Here is an 11422-nt window from a genome sequence, read left to right on the forward strand (position 1 = left end):
AATTAATGCACTGGATTCCCTCTAAATTCATGTCCACCCATACCCGCAAGATGTGACTTTATTTGGAAATAGGATCTTTGTAGATATAATTAGCTAAAATGAGGTCATCCTGGATGAGGGTAGGCCCTTTTCTAATGATGAAGAGTCCTTATAAGAAGAGGAGAGGACACATGGATACACAGAAGGAATAAGCCTCTGAGATGATACAGAGACACAGAGGGAAGAAGCCACAACACAACAGTGTCAGAGATTAGGATGATGCATCTACAGGCCAAGGAAACCAAGCCTTGACAGCAGCCACCAGGAGCCAGGAGAAAGGTCTGGAACAGTTCCTCCCACACAGCCTTCCAAAGAAGCCAAGTCTGCCAACACCTCGATTTTAGACCTCTGGCCTCTGGAACTGTGTGAGAATAAATTTTTCTAGTTTTAAGACCTCCAGTTGGTGGTGATTTGTTACAGTGGCCCTGAGAAACTAATACGCCTGGGGACAAGAAAATCTGGGGAAAAGGCAAATGGAAAGACCAACGGGAGAGAGCAAAAAGTTTAACTGTTTTTGTATTTCATGTTAACACCCACGAGAGAGCATCTGCTATACAGGAGGCCTTAAACATCCAGGTACATGGTGATTCGATGCCCGCCAGGTGCCCTAACAGTCCACTCCTGCAGCATCTCTGTAACTGACTCCCTCCCTTTGTTTATTACATTAATATTTTTATTATTCTCAAATTAGAGAACATCAGTGTTCACCCAAAGGAGACGGTATTAAAATTGCAAGTAGGAAACAAACTTGAGAATTTAATGTGAAATAGAAAACCCAAAGCCTTTACTTAAGAAGTGAAATATGTAGTGTATATACATGCACAAACATGTGCACACATGCACATAGTTACACGTACACACGCCTAAATATAATCTAGAGAATGAGGCAACACTGTGCAGATATGAAATGTTGGTTATTTTGCTTTGGGTTTGGCTGCATAAAGGTGTGTTAAAAAACAAAATTCAAATATATTTAGTATCTATCATTCATGAAACCAGCCAAAGGATTGGAAGGCTCATGGCTGGAGTCCGGTTGTATCGTCTTTGTTTGGTCTACATTGCAAGTTAAAATTAGCTCCCTTTTCCTTCCCATATATAAGCATGCTGTTATTGCCCACGAACATAGCATGACAGTTTCATAAGTAGAAATAAATTGTTAGATAGATACTTAGATAGATAAATAAATTTAAAAAGCCATATTGAAGAATAAGAAAAAAAACATACATATATGAATAATATCTAGAGGAATCACTATGGCTACGTAAATTCCTATACGATTATGATTAAGCGAGGTAGATTTTAGAAGCCTGATAGATGTAAAACAATTAAGAAGATATTATGGGAGGAACATAATGACTGAATAAGTTTAATATATTCCAGTAGGGAAAATACAACATCTGTAAAGCCATGCATACCCCCATGGAGCTTTGTCCCAAAGCAGTGTCACAGTTAGAAGGACTCAGTCTAAGCAACCAGAAGTAATTTCAAAATATATAAATTTTTCATGACAATCCCCTAAATCACCCATAATTAGGACCATACATGATTTTGAGTTTTAAGCCCTCCATTGTGATATGTATTTTTTGAATGTACGATTCATACAGTGGCATAGGCATATACTATAAATAAGGCAATGAAAATTTAATTTTGCATTATTTTAAATTATATGACAGAGGGGAAATATCCCATGCATGTATAGCTTAACTCCTTTCAAATTTAATAAGTGCATTCTTTGAAGCCAGCACAATTCACATCCCTCACTTCTGTTTTTTAAGCTGAAGAAATGGGCATATCCTCAGGAGAACTGAGGATGCATCAAATGTATCCCTGCTTCAATAGCCCGATTCCCTTCCACACTATGGCTGTGACCCCACTTTTCTCTTCAACTTCACTGAAATACAATTTCTAACCTTTACACATGAGGTACTTGCTGTTTCCATCCTCTCGTTTCCTTCCTGGCTCTCTCCCACCTAATTCCAAAAACTTCTCAAAATGAAACAGCAATCTAGACAGTTCTCTGTCATCAGAAGGGGAAAGAAAAATCTAGGAATTGTCAAAGGTGAATACATTTATCCTGTAATAGTAACAGTGACGATGAAACATGAAGAATCAAGTAGGAAGGCACTGAGTCCACCTTACAAGTTTACTATGTATACTTACTATTTTAAACCATGCAAATTGCCATATCAGTTCATCGAAAAATGATCAAATACTGGCTCTTTCATATGATTCGGCCCAATATAATAAGGTACATAAAGAAATCAACTCTTCACATCCTTGGTGGGTAAATAAGCATCAAATAATCCAGTCACCTGTCTTACCTCTATTTCTCTACAATTCTTTGTTGTTGCAAGTGCCGACATGTGGGCTTTTCCAGAAATGTTGAGGTCATTTATCTCCATTATTAAGTGATTTCTTATCACCCAAGTGTTCTAGTGACTCTCTACTTAAGGCAGAGACCTCTCTTTTTGCTGATCTTATCCATATATCCTATCAGAACATCTTTTTGTAAATTGAAGTTTTAGTTTCAGATGTACAACATAGTGATTCGAAAATTATATACATTACGTACTGCTCACCGTGATAGGTGGTACAGTTGCCATCCGTCACCATACAAAGTTATTACCATATTATTGATTATATTCCCTATGCTGTACTTTTCATTCCTATGACTTATTGATTTTGTAATGGGAAGTATGTACCTCTTAATCTCCGTCACCTATTTCGCCTATCCCCTTACCCCCTCCCTCCCATCTGGCAACCACCAGTTTGTTCTCTTTATTAATGAGTCTGTTTCTGGTTTTGTTTGTTTGTTTTGTTTTTAGATTCCATGTAAAAGTGGAATCATGTGGTATTTGTTTCTGCCTACTTATTTCACTTAGCATTATACCCTCTAGACCCACCCATGTTTTTGCAAGATTTCATTTATATATATAATATATAGTATATTATTATATAGTATATTATATATTGTATAATAACATATTATATATATTATATTATTAAGATTTCATTCATATATATATTATATACACTATATATATATATATATATATATTTGTGGGGGCGCCTGGGTGGCTCAGTGGTTGAGCATCTACCTTCAACTTGAGTCATTATCCTGGGGTCCTAGGATCAAGTCCCACATCAGGCTCTCTGTGGGAAGCCTGCTGTTTCCTCTGCCTATGTCTCTGCCTCTCTCTGTGTGTCTTCTGAATAAAAAAATATTTTTAAAAAAACTTATATATTTATGTATGTAAATATATATCTGGAAACATATATATGTGTGTATATACAATAGCTATAAAAATATATATACCACATCTTTATCCATCCAACTACCCATGGACACTTAGGTCGCTTCCATATCTTGGCTATTGCAAAAAATGTTGCAATAAACATAAGGGTGCATATATCTTTTTGAATTAGCGTTTTTGTTTTCTTCAGGTATAAAACCCAGAGGTGGAATTACTGGGTCATATGGTATTTCTATTTTTAACTTTTTGAGGAACCTCCATACTCTTTCCTTTCAGAACATCTTGGTTGTTCCGTGAATCCACACAGGCCCCCAGTCAACACCCAAACAGACCTCCTCACTCTAAACCATAGCCTTCTTCTAACATTTTATACTACACACTCTGGAATCTTTATTTGTATTATTTTCCGTAAGCCCTTCATCATTTTTAGAAACAAAAACTGTGCATGCTCTGCTATCTAAGTCAAAGAGTTGCTCATTTCCTATTGTGTTTTTATTTAATTTAGTCCAGAACCAAATATTATGATAATATTTTAATGCCAATGAATGATGTCAATGCCGAGGCTGAAAAATGAAACCAAGTGATGTCATGAACTTTATCAGTTGGAATAAAACAGGTTGATTGTGGTTTGCAGATTAAAATTGGTTAATCATAACACATGTAGTCCTTGGAAATGTGTGTAAAACTCATTTCACACGTGCCTAATAATTCTAGAGAGATTATTCCAAAGGGGGAAAAATTACCTTCATCACTGGGCTTCCAAAAAAATAAGCAGAAGTGGATTAACGTAATTGCTTAATTGACAACATTCACCAAAAGCCTCCAAGTGTATAGAATTAATCATCTTATTGTAAGATTCATTAAAAAGTAATGGGCATAGTGAGAACATTGCACATCTGGGAATGATTTTGTTCCATTAAAAATAAAAATAAATACACCTTAGAAAACACTATTTTGACAATAATTTCGCTCCCTGCTTTGTCTTAAAAACAAAGGTTCTGTTCACTCACACAGTGTATAAATAACACACCATAATCGTATTTCCAAGAATCTGAAGTATGTGAATGACAAGAGTCACAAGATGATCCATTTTGGTAGCATCCTTTTCCCCCAAAAGAACCTCTGAGCCTTGATAAATGTTCAGTAAAAGTGCGAAAATCTATATTATTCTTTGTTCCATGAGGATTATATTTTCAATATACTAGTTTATAGTAATCAGAACCTAAGCTCTAGTTAGCAGTTTATAAATTGGAGGTTTAAAACCTGATGTAACTTATTTTCCAAATATAATTAAATAGTTAAAAATAAAGTACCTTTCAGTTGCAGGGAGAAGGAAGAAAGGAAATTAGCATTATCAGAAGGGGGTCAGTTGTTCTATCCTTTGACATTTAAGTGATCATTATTAAACTACCATTAACTCTAGCTTCCTGAAGACAATCAAGTATGAAATCACTCCTTGTAAAATGTCTTCTGCCATTTTCAAAGATTCATTATTGTTTTGGGATACACTGGGTAGTTGTGATTCAACTTCAAATTGAGAAAGACATTTGATTGTTCCAACAAATTACCTAGAGGAAATGCTTCTGTTTTATTCTCTTTTTGCCTCACATGTGCAGGGTCAATGGTCACTGGGTATGAGGGTCATTGGGTTTTGCTCATCGTTAGGTCTGATCCCCTTGAAGACTATAGTTTTAACTAATGTAAGCGCCAATGGTAACTTCCAAACTAGATCTTTAGACCCTAGTTTTTTACTGACTTCTGTTATCCATATATGTACAATGTTAGAGGTAATAATAGTAAAAACACCAATAGTTACTAAGTTTAGTAAATATTTAAGTACCAGCTGCTGAATTAGCTTAACTAAGAACACTTTGCCTTTACTTCTATTTTCCTCCTGGATAAAACCTTTAAAATTCTCCTTTTTCCTCCATAATAATTCATCTCATACCCTCACTTTTACGTACCCCATTTGGCAAGACGAAAGCTTGGAAGGTAGCCAAGGACCATCTTTTGTTCCTTAAACATTTCCCTTGTGCATTTATTCCACCCCTGCCAAGTGGTTTATCAAATATTCTTGTAACATAAAAGAGTAAAAAAAAAAATCTCCTGCTAAAGAAATAACATTTTTCCATATTGTTACATTATTAATGAGTCTAGAAAGTTCATTTGAATTGTATGGCAGCAGTCTCCAGTTCTAATTAGAATCACCTGAGAAACTTTAAAAACACATTTTCCTGGGACCCACCCAGACCTACTGCTCTGAATCTCCCAGGGTACACCAGAAACTCTGGATAGATTTTATCAGTCTCAGGTGATTCTGGGGAGGAGCCAAGTTTGGAAACCACCGATCTATGGAAATAGTTTTTGTATTTACCCATAGCCTCCCATTTACCAATATTTGACCAAAATATTTTGGCAAGAGACCAGAATTTGGTCACACAGAAAAGATATTGATGAACTGTTTCTTCATCTTTCACTTCCAATAATTTCCTTATATCCCATAAAATGACAGAGACAAGACTTAAGATAAAACAAGCATTTTTCAGCCTGCTTCTTACCCTGGAGAGATACTTAAGGAAATACTTATCTAGGGTTTCCTCCTCCAAACCCATGCTGTCTACTTGCTAGGGTGTGTTAAGTATTACAGAAAGCCTGTGCTGATTCTCAAGCTACTGATAAGAAAGCCATTTTATTTTTAAAGCTATGGAGTAACAGTTAAAATGAACAGTTGTCCAATATCAGTGTCATTTTTTGATTCTTGGAAACATGGCTAACGGTACAAAACTTTGACAAATCTCTCTGAGGTTTATTACAGAATTTACATCGTTTGTGTGAATCCTAATTCATACAAATTTGGGGAGACAATTTGCTCAATCCACAATTAAAAAGCAAAAACTATACAATTCTGTCAAGATAATAACCAACGTCATGGTCAATCATATAGAATCATTGAATGACCTTCTTTCGATACTGAGTATTTGAAAACAAATACTGCGCTCAGAAATACAAACTGTGTGCTTGCCAGAGGCAGGGAATGAATATGACAGCATAAATTCTAATAATTTATTCACAAAATGTGTGTGTAAGTTTTGGTGAAATTGAAATCAGATTGAAATTTTTAGGAGATATTTGTTAAATTGATGCTTTCTTATGTTCAGATGAACTGAAATTTGTCAGGGATTTCTTTTTCACTATTTTTTTTTAGTATATGCAAATTCAAGTTCAATTTGAGTATGTGGAGACTTTGCATCCTTCAAGTTACTACCTTTATAACAAGCAAGATATTAATAATTCCGTATTATTAACATGTTTTCATTATGACCTAATTGTTAGCTATACTTACATGTTTCCAGCACTTTGTGGCTTATAAAATGTTTTCACATATATCTCATTTCCTTGATTGCAACGTGTACCTTCTATTTACACTTTAATACTTCTTAAGTAATTGGATGAATCTTAAAAAGCAATATGCTTACTTAACATGCTAAATGCGTTCTTTCGTCAAAAGCTTTCTACGAGCCTTATTATAATCCGTGGCACGTTACAATCAAGGGAATATGGTATTATTGTAGCTGATTCTAAAGACAATACTGTAGAGTTGACAGGATTTCTATTTTCCTCATTTAAGCAACAAGGAAATTATGCCGTAATTAAAACATAAGTCTTTGGATTCCAGTATGCCTCCCAATGGATTGTACACTGCTAAAGTTATCATATGTCAAAATGTACATTTATTTTAACATGAACAAGTATTTAGTTTGAAAACAAACACGCAGACAAAAGAAGAATATGGTGGTGTGTGGTATGGTTTTGTCTAACAAGGGTTTCCAAAAGGAAATATAATATGTTTAGTTTCAAGTATCCCTTATACAAGGAGAGTCATGTGGTAAGCATCTCTGTGAGGCGTGGGGCTCAGGCAAAGCAAACTCCATCCTTTCAATTTCTTTGTTTGCTGAAGAATGCTACCTACCTAATACCCCATGATAATCTTTGGCCCGTGAAACACGCCAAGCTCTGCCTGCTTTCTCTCAACTTGGTGGTGACAGCTTCCAGCTGGACACCTGATCAATCATACCTGTCATTGGTCTCCATGTCTAGGGCGTGATTGCTTTTGTTTGTTTGTTTTCTTAGCTTGCTCTGCTGCTTTACTGGCAGGCTTCCTCGGTTGTCCATTAAAAGCCAAATGTGAAAGTAGCAAACTCCACCATCTGGGGAAAAGGGAAAGGGTCTGGCACATCTCACTGGCCTTGATTGTATCAAAGCTCCTGGAGGCAGCAGATATTTTCCTCAGTGCAGACATGTTTTGGCTGCAGTTGGTCCTGAAGAAAGAGGAGAGGTGAGTTTTGGTGGTGTTTTGGTTTTCATTCTCCGTTTTCCCTTCCTTTCCTTTCCTTTCCTTCCTTCTCTTTCCTCTCCTCTCCTCTCCTCTCCTCTCCTCTCCTCTCCTCTCCTCTCCTCTCCTCTCCTCTCCTCTCTCCTCTCTTCTCCTCCCCTTCCCTTTCTTTTTCTTTTCTTTTCTTTTTTCTTTTCTTTTCTTTTTTCTTTTCTTTTCTTTTCTTTTCTTTTCTTTTCTTTTCTTTCTTTCTTTCTTTCTTTCTTTCTTTCTTTCTTTCTTTCTTCTTTCTTTCCTTTCTTTCTTTCCTTTCTTTCCCTTTCCTTTCCCTTTCCTTTCCTTTCCTTTCCTTTCCTTTCCTTTCCTTTCCTTTCCTTTCCTCTCCCTCCTATCTTTCCTTTTTTCTCCTTTCTTTCTTTCTTTCTTTCTTTTTTTTTTTTTTTTTTGCCAGATCTCTTTATATGTTGAACATGGATTGGATAATAGGATAGAATGTAGGATGTCTTTGAAGTTTCCTCCTGCAATGAAATTTTTATCTACTTCGACCATTCAAAAGAATACTTCAATCTCCACAGACACGTGACTGTTAATATGGCCTTTCCAAAATATAAGGGCCTTTCTTTGGCTCCTGGAAGGAAAGTATTACCGTTTATATTTATTTATTCAATGATCTATGGAAGAAGTGACATAAAACACTTCTCTATTAACCTTTCTTTTTTTTTTTAAAGCCCCAAACTGTGATGCTTAGCAGCAAGCAGGATCTATGAGAGCTTATCTGTGTACTCAGGGTGAAAAATGGCATAAAAACACAGCAACCCTCCCTGGAACCTAGAATTTTACATCTTTAGAACCTCTCTAGCAAAGCATTCTGAGGAAATCATTCACAGGTGCACCTCTTCTTCGGTGTGTTTCTCTTTCTATTCTCACTGTGTAGGTGTCAAAACATGTTACCAACTAAGGAATATGTTTCATTTCTCCCGGACTACTACAGAATTCTGTATGATTCGACTTCTGCAGAAACAAGGAAGAAAGATCTGTGTCTGTGCAGTGCCCCTTAGGTTTTGAGGACTAAAAAGCACCTGTCATGTGAGTGGAAAAACAAGGAAATTAGGAAACAGCAGCTTTCAAGTTACGCAAGTTTATAAATGCCCACCTTCACTGACTTACAAAGGGATCACGTGCCAATAAGCCCATCAAAGCTGAAAATACTGTGAGTCCAAAATGCGCTTAATACGCGTAACCTACTCAACAACAGAGACTTGTCTACCTTAAGCATGCTCTGAATACTTACATTAGCCTACAGATGGACAAAATCATCTAACACAAAACCTATTTCATAACAAAATGTTGAGGATCTCATGTAATTGATTGAGCGCTGGACTGCGAGTGACAAACAGAATGGTTGTCCGTGCACTGGCTGTATACCCTCGTGATTACTGGGTTGACTGGGTGTGGCTGGTGATGCCCAGCATCAGGAGACAGGATTATAGTGCATTTCACTATCCCAGAAACAGATCCAGATCCATGAGCAGGGGCCATGCTAATCTTCTCTGTATGGGTCCAATTTTAGTGTATGTGCTGCCAAAGCAAGCACCAGAAACAGATCCAAATTCTAAATTCAAAGTACGGTTTCTACTGAATCTGTATCATTTTTGCATCATGGTAAAAGTGAATTATCATAAGTCTGGGACTTTCTGTAGTCACAAAGCAGATAGCTACAGCAAGGACTCAGCTCCTACAGAACCACGCTGAAGGAAAAAATATGCCCATATCCACCTAAATACAATCCAAACATACTGTCTTAAGTTTGGGAAGGACATGTATGAATACACAAGATCTCTATATTCCAGAGAGACAAGCATAACATCCTAGAGAAAAAAAGAAATCTTGGTATCATTTCTAGCAAGAACTCCAACAGCTGTGGTGTTGAGTGGGACAGAGCTGAAAGATGAAGCCAGCTCAGACTATCCTTTCTGCCACAAATGAAAACAAAGGAAAATAAAAGAGCAAAAGAAAATTTATTCATAAGCATATGCTCAATTCCCATCAGATCGAGGGCAGCCTTTTGGAAAAAAAAGAGCACCCACCTAAAGAAGCTACTAGATAATTCCTACACTCCTCCTCCTCAATCACCACTACCATTTTATTTTTTATTATTTTTTATTTTAAATGCTTTTTTTTAATTTTTTATTTATTTATGATAGGCACACAGTGAGAGAAAGAGAGGCAGAGACACAGGCAGAGGGAGAAGCAGGCTCCATGCACCGGGAGCCCGACGTGGGATTCGATCCCGGGTCTCCAGGATCGCGCCCTGGGCCAAAGGCAGGCGTTAAACCGCTGCGCCACCCAGGGATCCCACCACTACCATTTTAAATATTTGCTTCTTTTTCAGACTTACCTCATCTGGAACTTAAGTGAATTCAATGTAGCTGTTATTGTTTATATCACTGGGTACAGCATCCTGGGGGGCGGGGGGCAGGTGCATGGGTGATGAATTACCAAGATGATTAAATTGTTCGTTTCTTTGACAAAGGAAAGTTGCCAGCATGTTTTGTCTGGAGTACCTTGTAGCTGTACAGGATGATGTGCTATGATGCCACAAAAAATAGATATTGCTGTTATCATCTGTGATTAAAGCTTCATTCACATAAGTGCATAGAATACATTTTCACCATTCCTGTAAGAAATTGTTTCTTACTTTCAGAGGATTCCTATAACCACCAGCATTTCTATCCAACAGGAGTTGGAAATGAAATTTAAAAAACAGCAAGAGAGAAAGACTCAAAGTTTTGCATTGTGATGATTAAATTATAAATGCATAGAATTCTTTTTTTTTCCTTTTCAAGTCATTGTTATATTATTACAGGCATCTGCAAAATGGGTATAACATTACATGGGTTAGTTACAAATATACTAATGAATATGAAGTACATAAAATTAAAGGATTGAACACCTTCATAAAGACCATGTGATTTATCCCTAATATCAGTTTGGAGGAAATTGGAAGAAGATAAGTAGCCTACACAAAAAGAGTCAAAGATCTTATTTTCTTAATGTAAAATGTAGATCCAAATCAATGGATGGCAATAAGAATCTTAATAATTTTAAGATAGTAACATAATCAGAAACTGTGGAATGGCAGGAAGTGTGGTTGATGGAAGCTCAAATCGATAGAGGTTTGGGCAGAGCACTGATTTTTTTTTTTTAGGAACAAAGTTGCGATGACCCATACAAGAGTTTTGCCTTGTGGCAGTGATAATATAATGGGATATATCTACCAAAAATAGCTAATACTTATGCTAAAGAAAACACATTATTACTGAAATTCCTTCCAGATTCCTAGGGAAAGCATATATGAGTTTGTGGTCTCTTATAAAGCTTACTGCGAACACATTTCGATTTTGTTTTGTTTTGAACATGATTTTATTCTCCAAGTCCTCAGCCAGCCAAATCTGTGCTTTATCTTCTCGCTTTGGTATGATGCCTGAACAAGGCCTTTCAAAACAGCTTCCTGTCTGGCTTGTTTAAAACATACCTCTTCACTGTCTCTGGGCTGAGCTTAAGGGAGGATATGAAGTCAACAAGTATAAGGTGAAAATAAATAACCATCCAGTTCAAACAAACCACTTGCCTCAGTCAATAGTTTCTGGCCCCAGTTCAGTTGTACCCAACAAAGTTCCTTAGATATCTCATTATCATGCTTCTTTAAGGTTAACTCTTCAAAGATTATCTTGTTTTGAAGTTCTAAACATCACAAATGCTAAAATGACTCAGGTATTATCATGTATTGATGATT

General features: G+C 36.5%; 1 non-coding gene across 1 annotated transcript; it reads right to left on the reverse strand.

The window, feature by feature from the left end:
• Positions 1 to 9112: 9112 nt before the first annotated feature.
• LOC129518204 (U6 spliceosomal RNA) lies at positions 9113 to 9220 on the reverse strand. The gene has a single exon (XR_008666144.1). It is a non-coding gene; the product is annotated as a U6 spliceosomal RNA (small nuclear RNA).
• Positions 9221 to 11422: the final 2202 nt, after the last annotated feature.

This window comes from Nyctereutes procyonoides, unplaced genomic scaffold (genome assembly GCF_905146905.1).
Source record: "Nyctereutes procyonoides isolate TBG_1078 unplaced genomic scaffold, NYPRO_anot_genome, whole genome shotgun sequence".
Lineage (NCBI taxonomy): Eukaryota > Metazoa > Chordata > Mammalia > Carnivora > Canidae > Nyctereutes > Nyctereutes procyonoides.